This window comes from Macaca thibetana, chromosome 7, assembly GCF_024542745.1.
Source record: "Macaca thibetana thibetana isolate TM-01 chromosome 7, ASM2454274v1, whole genome shotgun sequence".
NCBI classification, from domain to species: Eukaryota; Metazoa; Chordata; class Mammalia; order Primates; family Cercopithecidae; genus Macaca; species Macaca thibetana.
This window is the reverse complement of record NC_065584.1, coordinates 22,074,986-22,102,189: the sequence shown is the minus strand read 5'-3', so window position 1 is coordinate 22,102,189 and position 27,204 is coordinate 22,074,986. Positions and strand designations below refer to the sequence as shown.

The window sequence follows — 27,204 nt, the reverse complement described above, 5'->3', positions numbered from 1 at the left end:
AGTAAAGCATAAGTCTTAATGCTTATCCCAAAATGCAAAATACCTCTTTCGGCATTTCAATATTTCATGATGTCACTATTTCTTGTTTGAATATTTTCCTATTGGCTCAGAAACTGATCACAAAGGTTTTTGTTTTTTCCTTTTTCAAAAATCATTTTTTGTTTTTAGTAGTTGGATAAGGGAGCGATAAGAGAAGAATCTTTGTTAAACTTGCCTGGATTTTTAACATGAAACAGCAAGATTAAAAACAGTATTATCTAAATTCATAAAGTGAAATATAGGCCTAAGCACAGAAGTTTTCAGAACTTCGAATTTCAATTGACTTTATGACTTTGTACCAGTTGTTTTCTAATATGTTTTTAATCAGAAAACCTAATTCAAAGAAACGAGTGCTTCCTCATTTTTTGTTGGGGAAGAGAATATTCTGCCTTTTGGTATTATAGACTTTCCACATAAGTCTGGAACATTGTCTACCTTTTCTAAAAGTTCTTCTAAGAAATTGTATTTCCTTGCACTTCTAATGGAGAAGTTATAGCTTATATCCATGTTGCCAAACTCAAAGCTATTCCCTTTGGCTGAGTCTTAGAATAATTACAAGTACAAAAGTACGTATTGCACAATCACTGCTCTAAGCCTAGAACTAAACACTCAGGATACTGGTCAAGGTCAAGGGGAAGGCCGTGGAAACAGAAGATCTTGACTCTGCTTTTAAACAGCACATATTCTGATTGGGAAACTAGAAGTGGCGTTCACTAAATAAGAACCTGCTTCTGAAGCCATATGTCGGTGCAGATTGAGGCAATGTTGCAGACGCAGAAGGTAAAGAGTAGAGGAAGAGTTGGATTTATGAGACAGGGTGATCTCCTGAAAGATGTTTGGCTGAGACATTCTAAATGGAAGCGTGGACAATAAGCAGGATGTAATGAAAGGGAGGTACAGGGATGGGCCAGTGGATATGGATGCTGAGTTTACAAAGGCTAGAACTCTCTCCTCCTACCCTAGTTCTCTACATTTTTCCACCCATCCCCCATGCTCCCAGTAGCATTCAGGAAAATGCATGGGAAAAAGTGGTCCATTTGCATTTTTATACATGCAACTTTCCAGGCCCTCAACTTGAGCACAAAAGTCAAGAGCATATATTTAAATAACTAATAGTACATAATTTTACTTCTGGTCTACCTAATAGGTGGGGATTACGCCCATGATAATAATCTCTCTGAATCTCAGTTTTCTTATCTGTGAAATGGGGATATTGACAATGGAGTTGGAAAGATTAATTTCTTTAATATATACAAAGCATTCAGTCCAGTGCCTGGCACCAAAAAAGCACTCAATACACGCTTGCTGTTGATATTATGGAGTTTATTCCCCAAAACAGAGATGCCTTGGGCAGTCTATATCATGATTTGCAGTATTTTACCTTCAATTTTCTGCACCATGAACAGAGTGAATGGAGAGCAGGAATGAAACATTTACTTACAAAAAGAAGATGTACTAATTTATATACATTTATGTAATTTGGGATGTGATGTCTAAGGACTGAAATTCTGTATTTTATCCCTCTACCCACCTTCTCCCCAGTTTATAATTACAATGGTAATTTATAATAAGACCACAAGGTCCTATTAAATCTTTGGTGGGTGACTCTTTGTGCACCTGTGAGAAAGTGTGCAAATCTGAAATCACTCAAGATTCTCAAAAATTGCTCAAAACATCGTGCTAAGAACAAACAGATATCAGGGATAACCATGAAATATTTTATCAGCCAACACAGTTTCCTTCTAATAAAGAGCAAATGTGATATATAAATGGTAACCATGGCGAATAAACGTAACTCCCCATCCTTATTTTAGGCTTTTTCCTATTGTAAATGAAAAACTTGACATTTAACACTAACGCAATTTTAAGAGAATCTGTCATAAATATTGGTATCCCAATGGCAGTGTTTTAACACATTGGATATGATGATAATAAAAACATTGTGTTTAACTATTTCAACCTCCTATGGTCTTAGCCTGCAATACCTATTTCCCAAAAGCTTACTTCTTAGCCACCTTGTCTCCTACAAGCACTAGTCCAAGTTGAGCAACTTGAAAGATAGCATTTCAAATAAAATGCTCTCAATATATTTATCTTCACGGGCAATTTGTAACAAACCTGGAATAGCTATATTCTGCCAAATGAAACACTGTAAAAGATGATTAAAAAAAAATTTACCAACAGGTTGTAGTCAAGAGACTATTAAGAGTTTCTACTTCTGCTAGTCAAAAGAAATTACCTGCAGTCCTTTGAGCCATATAATTCCAGAAAGGTCAGGCACTCTGTCTCTAAGAAAGCTGGCTGGTGCCGAGGAAATAACCCACTGGGAGACCACGGAGGAGAAAATTTTCAAAGCACTCAGCTAACTTCTGCTGCAAGATTTCCCATTAGCAGGACCTGGTTGTTTCGATACCAGATTTACATTCCCCAGGAGGAAAGCAAAACAAATTTGGAATACGAGGGTTCCTGCTCCCCAGAAACTAAATTTGCTTTTAAGTAGAAAGAGTAAGAAGTGATCAGGTGGTTCTCTTATTTTCTAAGCCAAGCAAGTACATTTTTCAAAATATCATATATATATATACATGTGTGTGTATGTAGTGTGTGTGTGTGTGTGTGTGTGTGTGTGTGTGTATGTAAAGGGAAATCAGGAAAGCAAATTTAAGATTTGCGAAAAAATTAGACTTACAAAAGGGATGTTTAATGACACCTTTTGAAGCAAATTTTTTACTAGCTAATTAGTAATTACAAATGCCTTTGCATATTTTCACTTGAATCAGGAAAGAGGAAAATGGCCATTCTCTGAACATTCCTGCTGTTTCAATTCACAGGACAGAAATTTAGTTACGCCGTGAATGGAGAGAGTAGAGAGTATATAATAGTATTTTTTCAGCATAGGTCAACAGCCTGGTTCTGATCCATGGCTAAATTTTAAGCCACCTATGGCAAAAAGAGAAAAATTAAAATAATGTTCATAAATAAAGCTAACTATTTAATCTAAAGAACCATCATTATGTATTTCCTATCTTTAAGAAATATTGATGATGGTAAATGTTATTTTCACTCCTAATGTCTTTAATGAATAAATTTGAAGTGAGCCACTATATGTTAATCTCTAAGCCTTTTTTTTTCTTATTGACAAAATTTAAAAGTCAGAAACCTTCCAGTATATACTGAAGGCATCGAGCTCATAATCATTTAGCATGGCTTCATTCGCCAGGAAATGAGCTTTATCTTGCCTACATTTGGGACGAAAACGTAGTAAGTACACTTATATATGTTCTCCATCGTGTGTTTTGAGAGGCAGAAATCAATCTGCATATGTACAAACGTAGATTCCTGTATGACATGCTGACCTACTACAACTTTGAAATTTTGAGATATTTCCAATAACCACTGAATCCAAGGGCGATTTTCTCTTTGGATCACCTTTTCTCCGAGGATGATTTGGCAGATGCTCTTTCATGAAGAGGCTCTCTAAGAACTAATATTTCCAGATTCATACAATCCAGAAATAAACAAACAAACAACAAAAACCCCTAGCACAGAGAAACTGTGGCCCGGGAACCCAGAAGAGATGAGAGCCCTGCTTTAACAAGGAACTAAAAAGTGCCTCCAGGCGACCCATGCTATCAATAGATGCATCATCAGCCTGACACCTAGAAGAGTGGGAAGAGCTGGCAAAAGGATTGTAGATTGGAAATAAAATGTCATGGACTGACAGGTTTAAAACCTGATTGTCTGGTATTACTGTCACAATTCGTAATAATGTGAAAATGACCAAAGCCTGGAAAAGAATGTAAGTCTAGTTATCGTGTGTATAAGCAAAAGCATGGGGCTGCATGATAGAAACTGCCAGATTCAAAGGCATCATATTCCTTTGCAGCTGGTCAAAGAGGAGAATGAGAAAACTGTAGTACTTAGCCTGGGTATGTCGTTTCTTGCCCTTTCCTGCTAGCTTCTGGACTTTTCTATCAGAATTGTGGATAAGACAGCACATACTGGGTAGATGGAATTCAGAACTTGATGGTTTTAAGTCCCAAGAGATGACAAAAGAAGTGGCTGACAACTGGGTTAACACCCTGCAGCATCTGGTAGGAGTTAGGCTACTGTCACCCATTTATCATTACTTCCATCTCCAAGGATAGAGAGCACCCTTTGTTGAGTGTCTCAGAGTCCTTGGAAATGCATTAGTCATTTGCTCCCACAGATAAGTAAGGATGCTCCTCCCATACATCTTACAATTATGGACGGTTCCCAGAAAATATAAGATAATATAAGAAATGTGCCTAACTGTCAGGATAGTAGGAGTTTTGCATCAAGAGTCATATATTAGTCACCCTGCTGCACATCTAAAACTCTATGTTGAAAACATATCAACTCCTGTAGTAGCGAAAGTGGCAAGACCTCCTTTGATTTATATCTATGCATTAGGTTTTAATTTTCCAAATGATAAAGGAGGGGCCAGTGATTTTGAGTTACATAGTTTTCCCAAGTACGATCCTACAAAAGAAAATAATCCATATTCTAAGGATGAATCTGTAAATTCAAGTTTGCCTTCTTCCTAATGCTGTTCCTTCAAGGATCTGACCTTAAAAATAAGAGCATACAAGGGATATTTCTTATCTGTCTGACATCCAGAGCGTCCACACATTTGACATTGGCTATGACAGTAGTGAAATTTGGGGAGAGAATTCTGGGACTCGTCCTCACTCATCAGGAATGTCACACGTCTGTGCCTCTGCTATTATATGAACCATGGAATAAAAGGTGTAGGCACAAAGCCATGGGAAACCATTCGATGAGGATAGAATAGTCTAGATTATTAGCCCAATTCTGACTTGCTGAATTGTGTGACTACTAGAAGTTGCCTCATGTCTATGGATTTTCAAAATAGAACATTGTCATATATAGTGTCAAGTACTTTTCAGCACTGAATCTCTGCCATGCTATATAACCTCAAACCAATTCACTATCACCCATTCTTTCTCCTTTGAGATGAGGGGCAGGATGGTCACTAGAGGCTTTTCCAAGTATGAGATTTCATCCTTTCTGACGTCTAATTCAACCAAATATGTTGGGCATGTATGGTATAAAACTTAGTCTCACATGGATTATTTTCCCGTAAGAGTTATTATTAGCCCTATATTATAGATTGTTTAATTCCAAAGCTGAGAGAAGCTAAGGGATCTGCTTTGAGATCCCATTTTAGCCGGAAAGGATGAGTTGGGTTTTTAACTCCTCATAAAATAACTTCAAATCCAAGACTCAGACTTCCTCAGTGACCACCTTAACTGTCTCTCATGAATGTTCTTAAGGATTTGATCTTTAGGCCTCTTTTTTCCTTTAAACCTCTGGGAGGGCCTGTGGCCTGCTTCACTCAGAAGGTAAGTAAACCAGCCATCTCAGCCTTTGCAGTTCTTACCTCAGATCTGATCTTCATCAAAACCCTCTTACAAGATAGCAAGGTGGTTCTAAGCTGTCTTGGGAGTTGGGGCACAAAGCAGGTAAAGATGGCAAGGCCCTGCAGTGCTGGCCATTCCTGAAAACTCAGGACTAAGTTTTTTCTTGAGTTTCTGGAGAAACTCTGGAGATAGTATAAACCTCCAGTGTAGATGTTTATTTTATTTTTTCTCAAAACATATTCAAAACCTCCAAAGGTATAAACATTAGTGAAACACAAATTCCTACCCTCTCTCTTCCTCAAGTGTCCCTTCCCCTGGTAAGCATGGTAAAAGAAGGACTTTATCTCACAATCTTTATAAACTATTGACCATGAATGATTGCTTCTCTCATCTCACTCAGCTTGGCCAGTGCTACTACTAACTCCTGGTAGGAAGCTGCTTTCTGCATAGGTGCCAGTGGACAGGTAACATGGCTTATCATGCATATATCTGACCTCAGTGAATGATGACAAAACACATCAAATTAGAAACTCTCTGTGTGAAATACAATTTTTCCTATAGTTCAAATTACCTGTGGCCCAATACATACTATTCTTCCTGGATAATTTTTAAACAATAAAGTTAGGCAAGTGGAGATTAAAATAGCTGGTTTATACTAATAAAAATCAGATTTGAGGACGTGTGACCACAATGGACTTCCTACTAGTGAACCCCAGAATCAGCCTTATGCCCCTAAGCCCAGGCAGCACTGAATAACCATAGGCTTCTCTGTATTGATGTTGTCCCTGTCACGTGGAGTGGGAGGACCAGGCAGAATGCATTCTCTCTGTGGGCATACTAGTTCTCAAGGGGAAAAAAGGGAGAAGGGGTACCCTGTGCTTATGAGTTCCTTACCCAAACTCAGCATTCTGACAACTTCCTCCTCTTCCCTGGAAGAAGCGTAAGTGAGTGGGTGGGGAAGGAGGCCAGGAATGTTTAGAAAAATATGCTCTTCTCCTTAGAAACCAGAGAAATAGGGAATAAGTGAATCCCCAAACACAGAAGATAAGCATCTTTGGACTTAAGCAGTTCCCGCTCATGTGGAAGTTTCTAGTTTCTAACTTTGCTTAGGTATTTGTAGCTTTCATATCAGTCTATGAAAATGCCAGCTTCTCCTAAGGTTTTTCTAGCCTCTATTGTAAAATCAGTTGCCCACTTTTTGGAAAACTCTTGTCCTCTGACACTGGATGGCTTATACTGTTATCTATCACTTTCTTTGCATAAGTAGCATTTCCCATGTGAATTTCTCAGCCTGTAATAACAGCCTCAGAGGGACTCATTCAGGATAGCCCACGGTGATGGCATTTGGCATCTAAATTCATGGCATAATTCACTTGAGCAGGTGGGCACTTTGGGATGAATTTTGGCACTCGTAGTCTTGCCAGAGTGGATGTTTCTCCCTACACCCCCTACCCTGGCATCTGTGTCCTTTGTGGTCTATAGATATACCTTTCTATTCTCTTACACTGCTGGTTGTCTAGGAGCAAATATTGACTGTCTCACAGCCAGCACCCAAGGACAGATTCTTTCAGTTAAAATGTCATAGGTATGGTTTACCATTAACAGACGTAATGACCAGCCAAGTTAGAATAATAATCCTTCAAAATTTCTGTGATGAGCATTGACTTAACGCTGTGATCTAGTGACTTTAAACTCTTCTTCCCACACTACATTTTGTTTCACTCTTTGAGAACCAAATCATGGCTTCCTTGACTTTTATATGGGATATCCAATTAGTACTTTTCAATAATTTAAATTCAGTCATCCTGTAAGTGTCATTTGGAGTCTGCTTTGATGAAATCTTATCTGAGAACTCTAGCTGAGGACTGACTCTGATCTCATATAGTACTTGTCTGCATTAACTATTTCCATATTATATTATTTGTCTTGGCTTAAGCAAAATTTATTTTCAAAAATCCCTAGTACTTTCTTGAAAGCACTGACCTTGGCTTACACATGTCGCAAATCTTCTACATTATGTGTTCACTGAATGCTAATTGGTCGGCTAAAGAATTTGTACTCGTCTGACACTGTGTTTGAGAATAATGCTGCCTAATTACTCATACTTCTTTATCAGAGTGCCATGCTTTGATTCAACTTAATGGGGATAGGAGGAGGAGGAAGAGGAGGAAGAGGAGGAGGAGGGAGAGAACTAAGAAATTGAAGCCAGATAATTAAAATGATTCAGCCCAAAGATGTCCTGTTAGTTAACAACAGATATAAGACCCAAAATTTAGTTCTTCTGACAGTAAGATGAGGTTTCTATGTCATCTTGCTGAATCTTTCTGAGCTACGCTGGCACTTTCTCTTGTCCAGGAAGCTGTCCCTATTATCAAAATTAGAGCCTGAAGCCATAGAGGATTGAGATCGAATTGATTTTAGGTGGGGTACAGCAATCTGCCTTTTTAGCAAGCACCCAAGGTGATTTTAAGCAGATAGTTTCAAAACAACCTGGGAAACAACTCTAGTCTTACCATTAATTATTCTTGCTATCTTCTACTTACTGTATTATTTTTTCCCTAGGCCTAACTCCAGTATATTTGTATTGTGGTGAGTAAGAATGTTTGGAAATAGTCAGGAAACAGTCATGTCATCAACAAGACAGTGTTTTATTGCAGCAAAAGTGACTCTAGTCTACCACCACCACAGCCATAGCCACAGGCCTGTAAGAGTAACACAAAATCACAGGCCTTTTCCTCCTACCTACTCACAACAAGCCCCAGGATCCAGTGTATAATCCTCTCTACTTTACAAGCTTTTAACCAGCAGTGACAGACAATTAGATTCACTAATTTGAATGTATTTCTGACATACTTAAAAGAAATAGCAGCAACATATTCTCCAAAAGCAGTGGACTTCAAAGACAAATTCCATTTACTATTGTACCTTCAAGAGTAGGACACAATAAATTTTTTAAAATTATTTTTATTTAAGTAGTTTTGGACATATAATAAGTTTTTGGTTACATGGATAAGTTCTTTCAGTGGTGATTTCTGAGATTTTAGTGTACTTATCACCCGAGCAGTATACATTGTACTCCATAGTCTGTATCCCTCACCCTGCTGAGCCCCCAAAGTCTATTACATCATTCTTATGCCTTTGCATTCTCATAGCTTAGCTCCCACTTATCAGTGAGAACATATGGACACAGGGCAGGGAACATCACACCCTAGGGCCTGTCGTGGGGTGGGGGCATTTGGTTTTCTGTTCCCGAGTAACTTCACTTAGAAAAATGGCCTCCAGCTCCATCCATGTTTTCAAGAAAGACATGCTCTCGTTCCTTTTTATGGCTGAGTAGTAGTACATGGAGTATATATGCCACATTTTCTTTATCCACTCATTGGTTGATGGGCACTTAGGTTGGTTCCGTATCTTTGCAATTATGAACTGTGCTGCTATAAACATGCCTGTGCCTGTGTCTTTTTTTCATATAATGACTTCTTTTCCTTTTGGTAGATACTCAGTAGTGGGATTGCTGGATCAAATGGTAGCTCTACTTTTAGTTCATTAAGGAATCCCCATACAGTTTTGCATAGCGGTTATACTAACTTACATTCCCACCAGCAGTATAAAAGTGTTCCCTTTCCACCACACTCATCCCAATATCCATTGTGTTTTGACTTTTTAATTATGGCCACTCTTGCAGGAGTAAGGTGGTATCTCACTGTGGTTTTAGTTTGCAATTCCCTAATGATTAGTGATATTGAGCATTTTTTTCCTATGTTTATTAGCTGTTTGTATATCTTCTTTTGAGAGTTGTCTGTTCATGTCCTTTGCCCACTTTTTCATGGGATTATTTCTTTGTTGTTGCTTATTTGTTTGAGTTTCTTGTAGATTCTGGATATTAGTCCTTTGGCAGATGCATAGTTTGCAAATATTTTCTTCCACTCTGTGGGTTGTCTGTTTACTGATTATGTCTTTTGATATGCAGAAGCTTTTTCATTTAATTAGGTCCCATTCATTTATTTTTGTTTTCGTTGCATTTGTTTTGGGGGTCTTAATCATGAATTGTTTACCTAAACTAATGTTCAGAAGAATTTTTTGATGCTATCTTTTAGAATTTTTATGATTTCTGGTCTTAGATGTAAGTCTTTGATCTATCTTGAGTTGATTTTTGTATAAGATGAGAGATGGGGATTCAATTTCATTCTTCCACATGTGGTTTGCTGGTTTTCCCAGAACCATTTATTAAATAGGGTGTCCTTTCCCTAATTTATGTTTTTGTATATGTTGTTGTATATTTGGCTATAAGTATTTGGCTTTATTTCTGGGTTCTCTACTCTTGTTCCATTGGTCTATGTGCCTATTTTTATACCAGTACCATGCTGTTTTGGTAATTATAACCTTGTAGTATAATTTGAAGCTGGGTAATGTATTGCCTTCAGATTTGTTCTTTTTGCTTAGTATTGCTTTGACTATGTGGAGATTTATTTATTTATTTATTTATTTTGAAACGGAGTTTCACTCTTGTGGCCTAGGTTGGAATGCAATGGCGTGATCTCGGCTTACCACAACCTCTGCCTCCCAGGTTCAAGTGATTCTCCTACCTCAGCCTCCCGAGTAGCTGGGATTACAGGCATGCGCTACCATGCCCAACTAATTTTGTGTTTTTAGTAGAGATGGGGTTTCTCCATACTGGTCAGGCTCATCTAGAACTCCTGACCTCAGGTGATCCATCCGCCTCGGCCTCCCAAAGTGCTGGGATTACAGGCATGAGTCACCATGCTCAGCCTATGTAGGCTTGTTTTTTGTTCACTTTAATCTAGGCACATATCTTAAAATGCCCAATTTGTCCACAAACTCATGCTTATGTTATATCTGTGTGCTACACTGATTAGGACACAAAATGTAGAGGACTACGTGCTCGCAAACTAGACATTACCGATAAGTCCTGCTCTTGCAAACGAAGCAGGGCTTTCCCAATAAGTCCTGCTCTTGCAAACGAAGCAGGGCCTTGGGGGCTTGTTTATGTGTAAACATCTTAAAAATCCAGAAAGTCAGGGAAAGGTCAGAAAAACAACAATGTGTCTTGTGACTTGGCAACATTCCACAAACGACTGTATAAAATAAAGCAGAGCGTGCCATTCAAGGCAGCCGCCATGTTTGTCTTGTCTTGTGTTGTCTTGTGTGTTCATTCCTTTGTTTAGGAAACACGCGGACCCCAACAACAAAATGCTTGAGATGAGGGACAATGCCTATCTTGCCTACTCTTTTAACTTAGAGCCGAGAACTACATCTAGAAGACAGTGTATATTCAATAAAAGTTAGGAAAATAAGGACCCTAGAGAAAATTACAGGAGGCTTCAACCACCCATAGGAGACATTACTATTGAGGTGTGTATGTTTTATAACAACAACCAATTTCTGTTAAAAAGCAAGAAATAAAATGTCATTTTTTTTCACATCTGAGGATGTAATTTCAGAACGCCATGGTACATATAAAGGACTAAATATTACCTATGAAATGTATGTGAAGTATCTAGCATTAAATCTGGCACATAGTAGGTGCTCAATGGACAATTACTATTGAAATTATTGCTGCTATTATTATAAACATTGGGTGTTTTTGTTTTTTAATTCAGGAAATAGACTGCAATTATATGGGTTTTTTTGCCATGGAAACTGAGTAAGGATTAAAATCTCCAGGAACTCTGCCTGTGAAGATAATAAGGATAGGGTTCTCTAGTTGTAATTACAGGGTTTTCTCTGAGTTAGCAGAATATAAGCCTCTGATCATTTTAAAATAAATCTGTCTTCCTACGATCATTTTAAAATAAATCTGTCTTCCCATAAATCACACATATTGAGAATAGTTTAAAAACATAATGAACAATTTTGTGGCATTTTACAAGATTATATGTTTTTTAGAGAAGAAAAGACTACACATATATACATGCAGACTCACAAGTAAGTATATATGTGTATGTATTAGAAAAAAACAGAACTTTTAAAATTGACATAGCCTAAAGTTGTCTCTCTTTATTTTAAATGTACCAAAATTTTTTTAAAGCTAAATGTATAAGTCAGAGACATACACTCTGCCCATAAATTCCCGTGGTTCAAATTTTAGACAGATATTACACTGCAAAAAATTCTTATTTACCCACAGTCCAGACCACTAGGATAGGGAAGTACCATAAATGGACTTAATGGGATTTTTGTAAATGCTGTCCTTCAGTTTTATGCTAAAAGAGAGGGAAGCGGTAAGCAAATACACTGTTAAGGCTTTGGTCGGATGAAACAACCTCTAGAATGTGTAAAGGATTAGGGAAGCCTGCCCAAGCTTTCATGACCAGTGGTTCTTAACCTTTCATTTCTTAGGGATTACTCTAAGAGCCTCATGAAAACCACTGGTTTTCTCTGAAGAAATGTACTTTCACACATGCACATAAAATCTGGCATACAGTTTCAGGGTGTTCACAACTCCTGGAGAAATTAAGTTTAAGAAAAAGCCCACATACTAGTTATTTAAAAGGTTTCCAGCTGAGGTTGTGAGCCATGACCCTTCCTTGCCAAATGCTACATGTTTCCACTCAGTGACTCAGCCCGGGGAGAGCCAGTGTAAAGTCCAGATGTGAGCAAGTGTACCAGCATAGGTGGACACTACTTTCTTAGAAACTATGGAGTGTACCAGCATAGGTGGACACTACTTTCTTAGAAACTACGGAAATGTTGCTGAATGCATGACTCTGGTCTTTTCTTAAGAATGGTGTCCTATGACCTCTTTTCTCTTTGAAAATTCCAAGAATCTCAAGCATTGTGGAAGACAGTGTGGCAATTCCTCAAGGATCTAGAACTAGAAATACCATTTGACCCAGCAATCCCATTACTGGGTATATACCAAAGGATTATAAATCATGCTACTATAAAGACACATGTACACGTATGTTTATTGTGGCACTGTTTTCAATAGCAAAGACTTGGAACCAACTCAAATGTTCAACAATGATAGACTGAATTACGAAAATGTGGCACATATTCACCATGGAATACTATGCAGCCATAAAAAAGGATGAGTTCATGTCCTTTATAGGGACATGGATGAAGCTGGAAATCATCATTCTGAGCAAACTATTGCAAGGACAGAAAACCAAACACCGCATGTTCTCACTCATAGGTGGGAATTGAACAATGAGAACACATGGACACAGGGCAGGGAGCATCACACCCCAGGGCCTGTGGTAGGGTGGGAGGTTGGGGGAGGGATAGCATTAGAAGAAATACCTAATGTAAATGATGAGTTAATGGGTGCAGCAAACCAATGGCACATGTATACATATGTAACAAACCTGCACATTGTGCACATGTACCCTAGAAATTAAAGTATAATAATAAAAAAAAAGAAAATCCCAAGAATCGTTTCCTTATTAAATTGTGATAAGTGGAATTGTCCTTTCAGATGCTATTTAATTATCAGCATGTCAAAAATCTGATAAAGTAATCACAAGTATTTACTTCATGCTTGGTGTATCTCTGGCACTGTACTAGACTCTATGGCGGTCAGTGCAAAACAGCATAAGGCACAGTCTTACCTGTCCTTGAAGAAATTCAGAACTGCTTGAGAGGTCTGAATAACTTTTGAAACAAGGACATACCTAATGAATAGCATGCACCTAACAAATCTCGAGATGTTTGGCATTATTATATATGTCACTAAAGGAACATACAGTACATTTTAGCTTGCCAAAATGTGGTGTCTTATGTAGGAACTTAGTTGCAACAGTATCTTGGGGCTCAGCCAGGCATTGCCCTCTGGTTTATAAGAGAGAACATATTTATTTGTTATATAGCCACATAAAACTAAAATACCCACCCACAAGAAGCTCTATTGCAAAGTATGAAAGTGGTAACCAAATTCAGTATAGGAAAAAAGAGTTATAGTTAAAATAAACATGAGGAATTCTAAGAGCACAAAGCAGCAACAACTTCCTCGGACTTGGGGACGGGAAAGGCTCATTAGAAGTGGCAACAGATGAGACAGAGAACAGTGAAAGAGAAAGGAAGGATGTGGAGAGGGAGGAAGAGGGAGAAGACACCAGGGAGGGGAATGGAGAAAGGGAATTGGAGAGAAGGAAGGGGAGAGAAGTGATTGCAAGGGGGAAGTACAGGAGAGGTAATGGCTTATTTGGGGCCAGGTGAGTACAGTGGATTACCTGAAGAAAGAAGTGTAGTGGGTGTGAGTGTGGCAGGGGCAGTGGAGTGAGAAGGAGGCTGGGTTAGAGTAGACTTGAGTAAGATCCTACAGAGCCTTGGGAAACTGACTAGAATATTAGACTTTATGTTGAAGGTAATGGAGAACTCCTAAAATTTTGTAAGAGGAAGAACTAATGGAGCATATTTGCAACTCAGGGAGGTAAGTCTATTTGGCAGCAGTGTGCAATGGATGATAGGAGAAGGCAGCCACATGGAAGACCAGAGATTCTGTCAGGAGGTGGTTCCAACAAAGCACCCCATTCAAAAGTGGGCAAAGGACACGAACAGGCACTTTTCAAAAGAAAATATACATGTGGCCCACAAGCAAATGAAAAAAAAGCTCAATATCACTGATCACTAGAGAAATGTAAATCAAAACCACAGTGAGTTGCGATCTCACAGCAGCCAAAATGGCTATTACTAAAAAGTCAAAAGTAATAGGTGCTGGCAAGGTTGTGGAGACAAAGGAACGCTGACACATTCTTGGTGGGAGTGTAGGTTATTTCAAACGTTGTGGAAAACAGTGTGACAATTCCTCAAAGACCTAAAAACAGAACTAACACTTGACCCAGCAATCCCATTACTGTGCATATACCCTAAAGGAATATAAATCATTCTATCATAAAGACACATGCATGCATATGTTCATTGCAGCACTATTCACAATAGGAAAGACATAGAATCAACATAAATGTCCATCAATGGTAGATTGGATGAAGAAACTGTGGTACACATACACCATGGAATACTATGCAGCCATAAAAAAGAATGAGATCATATTCTTTGTGCGAACATAGATGGAGCTGGAAGCCATTATCTTTAGCAAACCAGTGCAGGAGCAGAAAATCAAATGCCTCACTTATAAGGCACTTAAAGTGGGAGTTAAATGATGAGAACACATACACATATAGAGGACAGCAACAGATATGGTGGCCTGCTGGAGGGTGGAGAGTGGGAGGAGGGGAAGTATCAGGAAAAATATCTAATGGGTACTAAACTTAGTGCCTGGGTGACAAAACAATCTGTACAACAAATCCCTATGGTACAAGTTTACTTATGTAACAAATCTGCACATGTACCCCCTAAACCAATAATAAAAGTTATATTTAAAAACAAAAACAAGGAGGAGGAGTGAAACTGAAGCTGCCGTCGGTGTGTGGAGGGCATGATTTAAAAACAAATCAGGGAAATAGAACTAATACTACCTGGGACTAATTAGATGGAGGGATAAGCCATGAAGGCAGTCAAAGAGGAGTCCCAGTTTCTAGACTTGGGCATTTATTGGCTTGTGCTGCTACTCATCAAGATAAGGAATAGAGACTCAGGACCAGAAATGAGGCGAAAGGTAAGGAATAAATTTCTGGTGTGTCTTTGGTGTATCCAGGCAGAGATGTCAAGCAGCTTGATCAATAGATGCTCTGAAGTTCAAGACCGACGTTGCCCAAACATACAGAGCTGGGAGTCATCAGTATGCAAGTGATTACTAAATTGCAGGAGTGATTTAGAACTCTTAGAGAGAGTATGCATAGTGTCCTCTCCCTATAACATTGCTAGGAAGTGGTTCTAAGAAAAATTTAATAATTTAATCATTTCAAAGCTTTTTTTTTTGACATTTTAACGTCTCTAAATCAAAATGTCTCTTAAAATTAATGGAACTTCATTGTTTAGTTGACAGTACTTTTTCCCTAGGATTAGAAAAATAATAGTTTCTTATAATCAATGACATTTTTGATTCATAAAATAATATAGCACATCAAATCAGCCTGTATCTAGTGATTGCTTAAGGAGAAGGCTACATTTATTTAAGTTAAAGAAGCAGTTTATGAAAAAACATGCATTAAAAAAATGGTAGTGTAGGCCAGACACGGTGGCTCATGCCTTTAATCCCAGCATTTTGGGAGGGGCCAAGGTGGGCGGATCACGAGGTCAGAAGTTCGACACCAGCCTGGCCAACATAGTGAAACCCCATCTCTACTAAAAGTACAAAAGAAAAAATGAGCTGGGCATGGTGGCGGGCACCTGTAGTCCCCGCTACTTGGGAGGCTGAGGCACGAGAATCGTTTGAACCTGGGAGGCAGAGGTTGCAGTGAGCCAAGATCATGCCATTGCACTCCAGCTTGGGCAACAGGGCAAGCCTCAATCTCAAAAAAAAAAAAAAAAAAAAAAAAAAAAATTGGTAGTGCAGGTAGTATGCTAATGATGAAAAATAGTGACATGACTCAAGTGACAAATTTGGGAGCACTGCTCTAAAGAGCTTTAATAACAGCAATGGCAACAACTGCAATTATTAATTGTACACTATATGTCACACTGTGCAGGTGCTTAACTAAGTATACATGTATATTAATTCAATCTCATATGGATCGCAGGAGGTAAGTACTATTATTTCCTTTGTTTTACAGATTAGAAAACTTCATCAGTATGATACAGCATCAAGTCTAAGTCCTAGCAAAGAAGCAAGTCCACAATAGAAATTGGAATGATCTGATGGTACCCGGGATTGAAGCATAGCCAGAAAAAAATTTTGGAAAGTCAGTACCAAGAAGTGGAGGTTCAACAGCTTGTAGAGGAGACATAAATTGTGTTAGCAAATGACAGAATTCTAGCTACACAGCACAATTCATGAACGAACAAGATACAAAGACTCTGGAATGGAAACTTCCAAGAATAACTCAAGACCTCAGTTCCAAGAAAGGAATGGGGTGCTTGGGGAAGTCACTAGAATGAGAAATAAGGAGCAGAGTCAAGAGGTAGGTATAACAGAACTGACTGAGTCTTTTGGAGAAAAACTTTGGGGATAGAGATAGAGTAATTCTTGGTAGACTCCAGGATATGTACCAGGAAGTGGCTTGGGAACTGCTTCAGACTTAGTCAACTTTTGGTTCAAATTGATTCTGGAACTGAGGAAGGAACTAGCTTATAAAAGGGGGATGAAGATGCCAAAGTTGTGAGAAATGAGAGGTTACGGAGGCTAGAGAATCAAGCAGGACTTGAAATCAACAAGAAAGTGTTCAGGAATTCCTTGGCTGTCTGATGTTATCAGTTGTGAGGAAAACTCAGTCTCAGATAATAGCGATGAAGATAGAAATCTCCAATAGTTTCAAATAGCTAGATTTTTTTGCCCTTCCAATTTATGAGTCAAAAACAATAAAGAAAACCCTGCCACAAGCAATTTACCAATTTATCAAACCTGCACATGTACTGCTGAAACTAAAATAAACGTTTAATAAGAATAATAATAAAGCATGAAAAATTTTTAAATCTGTTGTGATTTAGCCAGATCTATCGATTAAAAACAAAAAGTAAAAATATTTATAAGAATACTGTTAATATCCAGCCTGGACAACATGGTGACACCCATCTCTACAAAAAAAAATACAAAAATTAGCCAGGCACGATGGCACATACCTGTGACCCCAGCTACTCGGGAGGCTGAGGTGGAAGGATGGCTGGAGTCTGGGAGGCCGAAACTGTAGCGAGCTGTAATTGTGTCACTGCAATCCAGTCTTAATGACAGAAGGAGACCCTACCTCAAAAAAAAAAAAAAAAAAAGAATACTGTTAATATTAATAACTGAAATATAATGTCGCTTATCATGTTCCCCATGCTGTATATTTCACATCTACTAACTAAACTCTCCAGATAACACAATGAAGAAAGCCTATTATTACCATATCTATTGCTATACACAAGGAAACTGAGGCTCAGTGATGTGATGTAATTTGCCCAAGAACTAGAAAACAGAGACAAGAATCAAACTCAGGTCACTGACCATGAAGCCTATGGTCTTTCCACTATATTATTCTGCTAAAGACCGGCCTGGCCAAGATGGTGAAATCTCATCTCTACTAAAAATACAAAAATAATTAGCCAGGAGTGGTGGTGGGCACCTGTAATCCCAGCTAGTAGGGAGGCTGAGGCAGAGAATTGATTGAACCCGGGAGGCGGAGGTTGCAGTGAGCCGAGATTGCACCACTGCACTCCAGCCTGGGCAATAGATCAAGACTCCATCTCAATAAATAAATAAATAAATAAATAAGGGCCGAGTGTGGTGGCTCACACCTGTAATCCCAGCATTTTGGGAGGCCAAGGCAGGCGGATCACCTGAGGTCAGGACCAACCTGGGCAACATGGTGAAACCCCATCTCTACTAAAAATATAAAAATTAGCTGGATGTGGTGGTGGGCACCTGTAATCCCAGCTACTTGGGAGGCTGAGGCAGGAGAATTGCTTGAACCTAGGAGATGGAGGTTGCAGTGAGCCGACACAGTGCCACTGCACTCTAGCCTGGGTGACAGAGTGAGACTCTGTCTCAAAAAAAAAAAAAAAAAAAAAAAAAAAAATTAAACTCTCAGATGAAATTTTTGATGCTGGTAATAGGTAAAAAGCTGTTAAATTCAAAATTCAAGTAGTTAAGGAGAATATAGATCTCTCTGCTAAAATGAAGAACAACTTCAGAATTGTTAAGGCTTTCCTATACAGATCATCAGTAAGTAAATAAGCCTCAACTTTTCCAAAATGCGAAACACACCTATGTGTCAAGGAGTCCTGGTTTTTATGCAATTCAGGTATTAAGAGGGAAGAAACAAACTAGATTCATGAGGTTTCATGGGGGTCTAAGCTTAGGATGTGAGTTAGAAAATGACAAAATCCTTGAAAAATTCTAGGTCGGGGCGGACAAACTGCAGCCATGGACCAAATTCTGCCAACTACCTGTTTTTGAACAATCTGTAAACTAAGAATGGTTTCTACATTTTTCAATAGTTAGAATAAAAAATAAAACATATACAAAATACAATATTTCATGACATGTGAAAATGATATAAAATTCAGTATTTGGTGCCCATAACTAAAGTTTATCAACACACTGCCACATTTATTCATTGACATATAGCCTGTGGCTGCTTTCTCGCTACAACAGCAGAGAAACAGCAGTGGTTGCAACAGACACCACAAAGTCTTACTATCTTACCCTTCACACACACACACAAAATGTTTCCTGATCCCTGCTCTGAAAGAAAAATGAAAAAGCATCTTTTTCAAACCAATCATTCATAACTCCTGAAAAGGTAGATCCCAGTGGTAAATGAATAAATTTCATTGATAAAATTGGTGGAGAGTCGGGTGTGGTGGCTCACACCTGTAATCCCAGCACTTTGGGAGGCCAAGGCAGGCAGATCACCTGAGGTCTGGAGTTCGAGGCCTATCTGGCCGACATGGTAAAACCCCATCTCTCCTAAAAATACAAAAATTAGCCAGTGTGGTGGTGGGCGCCTGTAATCCTAGCTACTCCGGAGGCTGAGACCAGAGAATCACTTGAACCCAGGAGGCAGAGGATGCAATAAGCCAAGATCGCATCACTGCACTCCAGCCTGGGCAACAGAGTGAGACTCTGTTTAAAAAAAAAAAAAAAGAAAGAAAAAGATTGTTTGAGAAAGCACCTCTGGTCTCTACTCCCACATCTCTGTCTTCCCTTTCGCATCCCATATTTTCAGTCCTGGTTAGACATTATTTTTAGAACTTAGCACCTGATGTCCTTCTACCTTGAGTTTTTGTTTATGCTGTCACCTGGTTGGAACAGTTTCCCCCTCCCACTTCTGCACCAATAATTATTATTGTTGCTCAATCATATAGCCTACAACAAAAATATGCAGATAAATTAAGACTTATTTTAAATGTTTCTATAATTATGAATCTTTAAATATTACATTTTTTCTCATAGAATAAGTTGTCATTACAATGATTAATAATGTTCAGTTGACTAGACAATGGAATTATTTTGTAGATTAGATTACAATTATTAAACATAAAAAGGGAAATGTCATTATGTAAGTATCCTTAATAAGATAAATTGGGTTATTTTAATCTATTTTTTTCTAGGTTCATATGTCTTCAATGAATATTAATTACTGATAGAATAGCACAGGACTCAGCATCAAGGTTTTTCCTCCCCATTTTTCATTATTGTCTTTGTTTTTAGATGTAGCACTGAGAAAATATGTTATCATAAATAAGTAGTTGGGAATAGAAGAGTTTGGGGAGACTCAATTCATAGCCCACCTTGGAGTTTCACCACAGACATTAACTTGTAATCTGACATCTAAAAATATTTTTTATGTTTCCTCACTCTTCCACTGTATTAGGTTCTCATTCTTTCTTTTCTAAGCAAATAATTGGAAATCATTTAGATTCGCAAAGGGATTAGTTACACAGTCCTTAGTGATTCATTTTCTTATCACCATTGCTCTGTTAGTGAAAAGTTCTTACACATCTAAGTAGAACCTCAGAGACCTGATTTTTTCTTGTAACTGGAAGAAGAGCTACCCTGAAAGGGAGGTAGGAAAGTTCCATCTCAGATAGATTGACTTTAGGAACATGTAACGATGGAGTCTACTGTCTAGACAGTGATGTCTGTAGAATTCTTTGGCTGCTCCTACTACCCTGAAAGTCTACTATATACATCTGCCAAGTACATGTAGCCCAGTGTGAAAACTGTTGTTGTAAATGTCTCTATCGTCACTGTATAAACTGTATTCACCTCTGCATCTCCACGTGGCCGATACAACGTGTGTTCAGTTGTGTTCAATAAATTGAATTTAGATGATTTGCAGATCTAATTATATCATAAGATTCTAACTCTCATTAAAATGTGACATTTTCCTTCCTTGTCATTCACATATGAGCCAGAAATGTCTACATTTCCCACAATTAAAAAAAAAAAAATTCAACATTTTCAGCTTTCAAGGACACAGTTTTTCTCTAACAAAACCCTATAAAGAAATTCAATACCATATTTCTAACCCTTTTTGAGAAAGGGGGAACAAGAAGCCTTGGGCTTTAACAATACACTAACCTTACCTTTTGAAAATGTGGCTATTGAAAGAACAGATTAATTAACACTCTAAGAGCTAGGTTATATTCACAAATTACAGAACTCAGTCAAGGTGGCTTCTGGCCAAAATAAGAGTGCTAAGTTGCTAATTAGCTTTGCCTGTTATTTGCAGGAAGGCGTTTATTCTGTCTCTGAGAATAAAGTATATATTAGAGCTACCTCAATTATTAAGAAACTTGATATATTGCAACTAGCCAAAAATAATGATGGAATAATAGAAAAACCTGAATACTTGCATTTTCTAAAACAACTTTAATTTACGTTCTGCCTTTTTTCCATAGTTACCTTTTTCTATACCCAAAAACTAAAGGAAGGATAAATCACAATACAGGAGTTCTCTCTGTTATAGAACATTTTCCCAGGTACCTTTTCCCCTGCCAAGCACTCTTTTGTCTATAAAGGCAAAGAAAAAAATTGATTCCATTCAATTTCTTCTAAACCTGCTACTGTAGTTTTATAAGATAGGAAAACCAAGGGCAAAACCATCCAGATTGGCTGCCTGTAGTAGTAGAATGACCTGAAGTCTATGGTTTGTTTTGTCTTTATAGATATACCATAAATTTCAGGATTTGCTTTTCTACATCTACATTTCTTTATTGGCGTTCCACAGTTAAAATCGCTGACCCCATTAGATGCTTGTTCCTAAAGTAAGCATTGAGCTTTCAGCTTTTCTTTTTTCTTTTCAATGGTAATTTCTGCCTTGAGGACACTGGTTTATATTTCTGGAATGACCAGTTTGACAGAAAATCCCAAACTATACTATTTGCAAATGGATCTGCAATACTAAGACCAATATATGTCAAGGTTGGTTTCATTTAGGAGAAAAGTTGGTCTGAGTGTGAGCCTAAGTGTAACTTAAATTTCATAAAACTGTGTACCATTATCTCTATTGAACAGACACAAAACCTAGGACTACAGATACAGTAAGGTAGCCAACAAGGCTATTAAAATGCAGATCTGGGATTGCTGACTGCATCCTCAGTGCCCTTTCTTAACATACCATGCTGTAAACGCACTTTAATTCTAGAGAGAAGCACTCATGGATAGGCAAGTACTTAGAACAGTCAGTACCCAAGGCAAGGCCAGAGACACTTCCTTTCTCTTCTTAGTATAGAAACACATACCAAAGAAAGTTCAGAATTGCCAGTGGATATACAATTAACCACGTATTGACTTATTCATTACCAATCATAAATGAGTGCTATTTAAGTACCTAAACAAATGACAATTATTTACATTTGAGTTGACGTGACTGTAGGTAACAAACTGTCCAAACATTTTAAAAATGTTTGTCCTTTAGGACCCTCAGAGACTATAAAAAAAAAAAAGGAACACGTTTATATAGATAAATAATGCATTATGTTTGTAAAAATAAACAGAATTGTATACCATAATAATACGTTAAAGTATCCTAAACTAAATAACTAAAATTTGAAATACTCAAATGAATTCTAAAATCCATTCTCTGCTTACCTCCCTCTCAACCTCCATTTCCACTTCTCTGTAGCCTCCTGCAGCCCTGCTGGTCACTCCAATGTCAACATACACAAAAGCAGAAAATTCTTCAACACAAGAGGCAGCTCAATCTTGAAGCATCTTATTAGCATCTAATAGCATCTTTCTCACCGAATAAAAAAATATATATATTACAAAACTCTTTCTTCTCTCTATTTCTCTGCTCAGGGACTTCCTCACTTCTTGCCTTCCCTTAGTGGCAAAATTCCTTATAGTTATGGCCTGCATCCACTGTCTCCATGTCTCTCCTTCTGTATTAGTTTGTTCTCAAGCTGCTAATAAAGACAAGCCTGGGACTGGGTAATCTATTAAGGAAAGAGATTTAATGAACTTAAAGTTCCAGCTGGATGGGGAGGCCTCACAATCATGGCGGAAAGAGAAGGGGAAGCGAGACACATCTTATATGGCAGCAGGCAAGAGAGCTTGTGCAGGGGAGCTCCCATTTATAAAACCATCACATCTCATGAGACTTACTCACTATCACAAGAACACTATGGGGAAAACTGGCCCCATGGTTCAATTATCTCCACCTGGCCCCACTCTTGACATGTGGGGATTATTACAATTCAAGGTGAGACTTAGGTGGGGACACTGCCAAATTTTATCACTTTCCCTTCTTGCTTGAAGTCACTAAAGTCAGGTTCTGTCCAGCAGAACTCCACGACAAGAACATTATTGTTTTCAAGTTCATCAGCGGCCTTTGTCATGGACAGAATTACATCTCTCTCAAATTCACATGTTGAAGCCCTAACCCTCAACGTGACTGTTTGGAGATAGGATATCTTAAGAGGTAATTAAGGTTAAATGAGATCATAGGGTGAGATTCTAATCCCATATGACTGGTGTCCTTATAAGAAAGAGAAAAAGCTGGGATACACTTGTACAGAGAAAAGTCCATATGAGAACACAGTAAGAAGGCATTGTCTGCAAATGACAGAGAGAGACTTCAGGAGAAATCAACCCTGCCACCCCTCGAACTTTCAGCCTTTAGAACGGTAGGAAAATAAATTTCTGTTGTTTAAGCCACCCAGTCACTGAATTTTGTTATGGCAGCCTCAGCAGACCAATACAACCTTCACATTACCAAATTCAATGATAGTTTTTTCCATTGTCCAGTTTTACTTTACCTATCAGCAGTATCTTATAGAGTTGAACATTGACTCAGGATACCACAACTAATTAGTTTTTCTCTTATTTTCCTACCCACTCTTTCTCATCTCCTTTTTCTACTCCTTTTCAATCAGCTACTTCTAAATGTTAGTAGGCTTCAGTCAGTGAACTCATCCTCTTTACTAATTATGCTTTGCCCCTAGATGATCTCATCTGGTTCCTGGCTTTAGTTACCACTTGTATGCTGATGACTATCAAATTTATGTCTCCTACCTGAAACTCTCTTCTGATCTCCAGACCTAAATATCCAACTTCCTGCAAAACACTGACACTTGGATGTCTATCAGATATCTCAAAATAACATACTGTAAACTAAAAATTTGCTATCACCTCCAACTCACCTATGCCTCCTACAGGTTTTAAATCTCAGTTAATAAAATCTCAATTTTGCTCCAGGCAAAACAATTGTGTTTTACTCATGATCCACATCCTGTCTATCGGCAAATCTGTTGGCTGTGCCTTCAAACAGGAAGGAAAACAAGTTCCATGCCTTCATGGAACTTGTTTACAAAAATGAAGGTAAATGTAGTTGGGAAAGACCAAATAACCAATTAATTATGCCACACACAGTTTAGGTTACCTATATGCAATGGTTTGAGTGTGGCTCCTAAAGTTCATATGTTGGAAACTTAATTCTCAATGCAATAGTGTTGGGAAGTGGGGCCTAATGGGAGATGTTTATGTCATAAGGACTCCACCCTCATAAATGGGTTAATGCCAAAGGACTTGAGGCTGTGAGTTCACTCTCTTGTCTTCTATCACCCTCTTATGCCCTTCTGCCATGGGATGATGCAGCAAGCAGGCCCTCAACAGATGCCAGCACCTTGGTCTTGGACTTCCAAGCCTCTAGAACTGTGAGGAAATAAATTTCAGTTGTTTATAAGTCACTCAGTTTCAGGTATTCTGGTACAACAGCACAAAATGGGCTAAGACACCATCCATATAAGCCTCCCTTTCTAAGGGGTCATCTCCAGCCATACAACATTAAAGAATTGGCTTAGAAAGCCATGTTTTATTCCATATGATGATGCTTCTCCTGGGCCTAACTGATGAGACCAGGAACAAGCCACAACAGAAGGACACTGAAAGACACAGTCCTGTAAACTAATCTATCATCTTTATAGCCTCATTCAAAGAAGTGAGGTGAGACAGTAAGAGTCCTCTATCCAGCATTTGGTTTTGGAATGCTGAGAGATTGAGCCCCTGGATAGGCTTAGGACAGAGAATGATCCAGGAATGGCAATGAAGGACCAGGTGGACAGCAAAGATAAGGAGGAGGAGCAGCGGGGAACAAAATGAATGCAGATGAAGTTAGTTTATAGGGGAACAAAACAGAAGCAAGAAAAGAGCATAAAAGCTGTGATAATAAATCAAGGTCTCAAGCGAAGACTTGCTTCTTAAACATACCAATATGTCTATAAACCACTGTTTCAAGGTAACTTGAACAGATTCTTTTTTTTTCCTTGCAAACAAGCTAGTCTAAAAACTTCACCGGCTAAGTGCACTGGGAGGTTATATTTATATTAACTATATTAAAAAAATGTATCTTACTCAAGCATTTGAGCAAATGTTTGTGAAGTCAGGTGTGTTTGCCTAAGGGTATCCACAAACACAAATGCACAGAATCACAGTTAAACAACTAAATGTTTAGGGCAATTGCAGACAACGGTGTCTCTCTGAATGACATTTTGTTAAAACAAATACATTTAATGAGCTACTTGCAAATGATTTTTGTCCCTGTGAAAATCTAGTGAAGCTTAGAACTATATAGCCATAATTTAAATTCACCTGACAGAGGTAGGTGTAGTAAAGGTACAGTCTTTCATTTCATTCTTTATTTTCAAATATATGAAGCTAAAGATCAACCATAACAAGAAAAGATGGAGGGTGATCATTTCTAAGGGGATAGAAGGCACATTTTGATTTGGTGATGCTGATTTTATGGCATCTATTGTATGAAGGTGACAGAGAAAAATAGACCCCAGAGACATTAATCACACAAAATCTGTCAGTAAGGACGAACACAACCAACAATTTTACCATCAAAATGCAATCCATAATCAGGAGAAAGGGGAATTGCTTCTCTGTGTGATTCCAACCCTGATAACTAATTACTTAGATGCCAACTCCTAAATAGTGGAGCCAAGACAGACAAAGGGTCTATTTTCTCCCTTGGCAACAAAAGCGTTTATCAATGAACTATATTCATGTCTTTAAAAAAATTTTTTTGTTAGTTTAAGATTTGAAATAAATCATTCCTAAAACTCTGATAACTAAAATCCCTCATCTTCAGTATGAATCTACAAGTAGAAAATCTTAGAAATGTGATCAGTAGCATTTATTCCATATATCTTTAAAACAGCATGATATGCTGCTTGGAAAGTTCTAAACGTTTGTTGTTACCTTGAGTTAAAATTTCAGTAAACATTAAACCAGAAGAAAGAAGTTTTATGTAAAAGTCAGATTGGTATATATTTTTGTGTACACATGGTTTACATTTCCTGTTGAGAGGTAACAAAGGAAGTAAAATATGCAAAAGAAAGAAAAAAAAATAGTTGTCTTTGGCCTTCAGATTTCAAATCCATTAAAAGATAGGTTTTAGAGAGGTGGTTGCTTTATCTGAATTGTTTTTTTTTTTTTTTTTTTTTTTTTTTTTCTATTCCTATCCTAGTTATTAACCAAATTAGAGTTATTACCCAAAGAATAGAGGTCCTAGAATCAGGCCCAGAGGGAATTCAAGGGCAGCAGCTTTTGTGCATGAATTTGTGCTATTCTGTTTAAAGAAAGCCATTCAGGCTTTCAATAACTTTCTTTATTTTTATCAATGTTTTAAGGGGAGCAACAAAAAAAAAGAATGAATATTGTGTGTCCATGAGGGAGGGGGAGGGTGGGGTATGTGGGATTTGAGTGGTCTAAAGACAAAACTCGAAGAGGAATTGGTGGAATTTCTATTCAGTGGTGTCTTGGGAAATGTTAAACCTAATGGAATGTTGTGGTATCTAGGTGATACAACGCAAAGCGTTACCTGGTAGTTCTACAAATCAGTTGCAGTGAGCAATCACTTGCAGGTTAAAGTAACTACCCCCGATAATTACCCCACACGTTTTCTGTGATTTCCAGTAAAAAGTAAGTCCCCACGCTCTCTAGATCTTATACGAAACTAAAACCTCTTTACCCAGATATGTTAGTAATTTCTTATTGAAAGCAAATTAATTCAGCCCTTTTTGGCATCAGCCACTACATTTTTATTGGCTACTCACCATGTGACTAACTTGTACAGTGTCTTCTGGGTATTCAATGGGTAACACATATTTTCTGCCCTCAAAGAGACCTGTAATCTACAAGTCTGTGGTGGAAGCAGATCTAACACATAAGAAATAACAAAGTTGGAGGGAGGAAAGGCATAGAATGGCACAAAGTGACTTAAAACGCAAAAGAAACCCGGCACCTTGACTCACGCCTGTAATCCCAGCACTTTGGGAGGCCGAGGCGGGTGGATCACGAGGTCAGGAGATGGAGACCATCCTGGCGAAAACGGTGAAACCCCGTCTGTACCAAAAATACAAAAAATTAGCCAGGCGCGGTGGCGGGCGCCTGTAGCTCCAGCTACTCTGGAGGCTGAGGCAGGAGAATGGCGTGAACCCGGGAGGCGGAGCTTGCAGTGAGCCTAGATGGCGCCACCGCACTCCAGCCTCGGGACAGAGCGAGACTCCGTCTCAAAAAAAAAAAAAAGCAAAAGAAATTCCCTTATTGTCAATCCCTCAATCCTAAAATAATTCATGTATAAGTGAATGTGAGGTATTACAATAGTAAAGGATAAACTAATTTTGTCCATGTTTATGCTGTTCATTAGAAAAGCTAAAAGAGTCCGGGCGCTGTGACTCACGCCTGTAATCCTAGTACTTTGGGAGGCTGAGGTGGGAGGATCACCCGGGGTCAGGGGTGAAACCCTGT

At 38.3% G+C, this 27,204-nt stretch overlaps 1 long non-coding RNA gene across 1 annotated transcript in view; it reads right to left on the bottom strand.

Moving 5' to 3' along the window:
• LOC126959916 (uncharacterized) overlaps window positions 1-26,827 on the bottom strand; it is a 38,674-nt gene extending 11,847 nt beyond the window's left edge. The window contains exons 1-2 of the long non-coding RNA XR_007727669.1: window positions 26,511-26,827; window positions 17,082-17,199 (exon numbers count right to left, since the gene is read on the bottom strand). This is a non-coding gene — a long non-coding RNA (uncharacterized LOC126959916). The remainder of the gene's footprint in view (window positions 1-17,081; window positions 17,200-26,510) is intronic.
• Window positions 26,828-27,204: the final 377 nt, after the last annotated feature.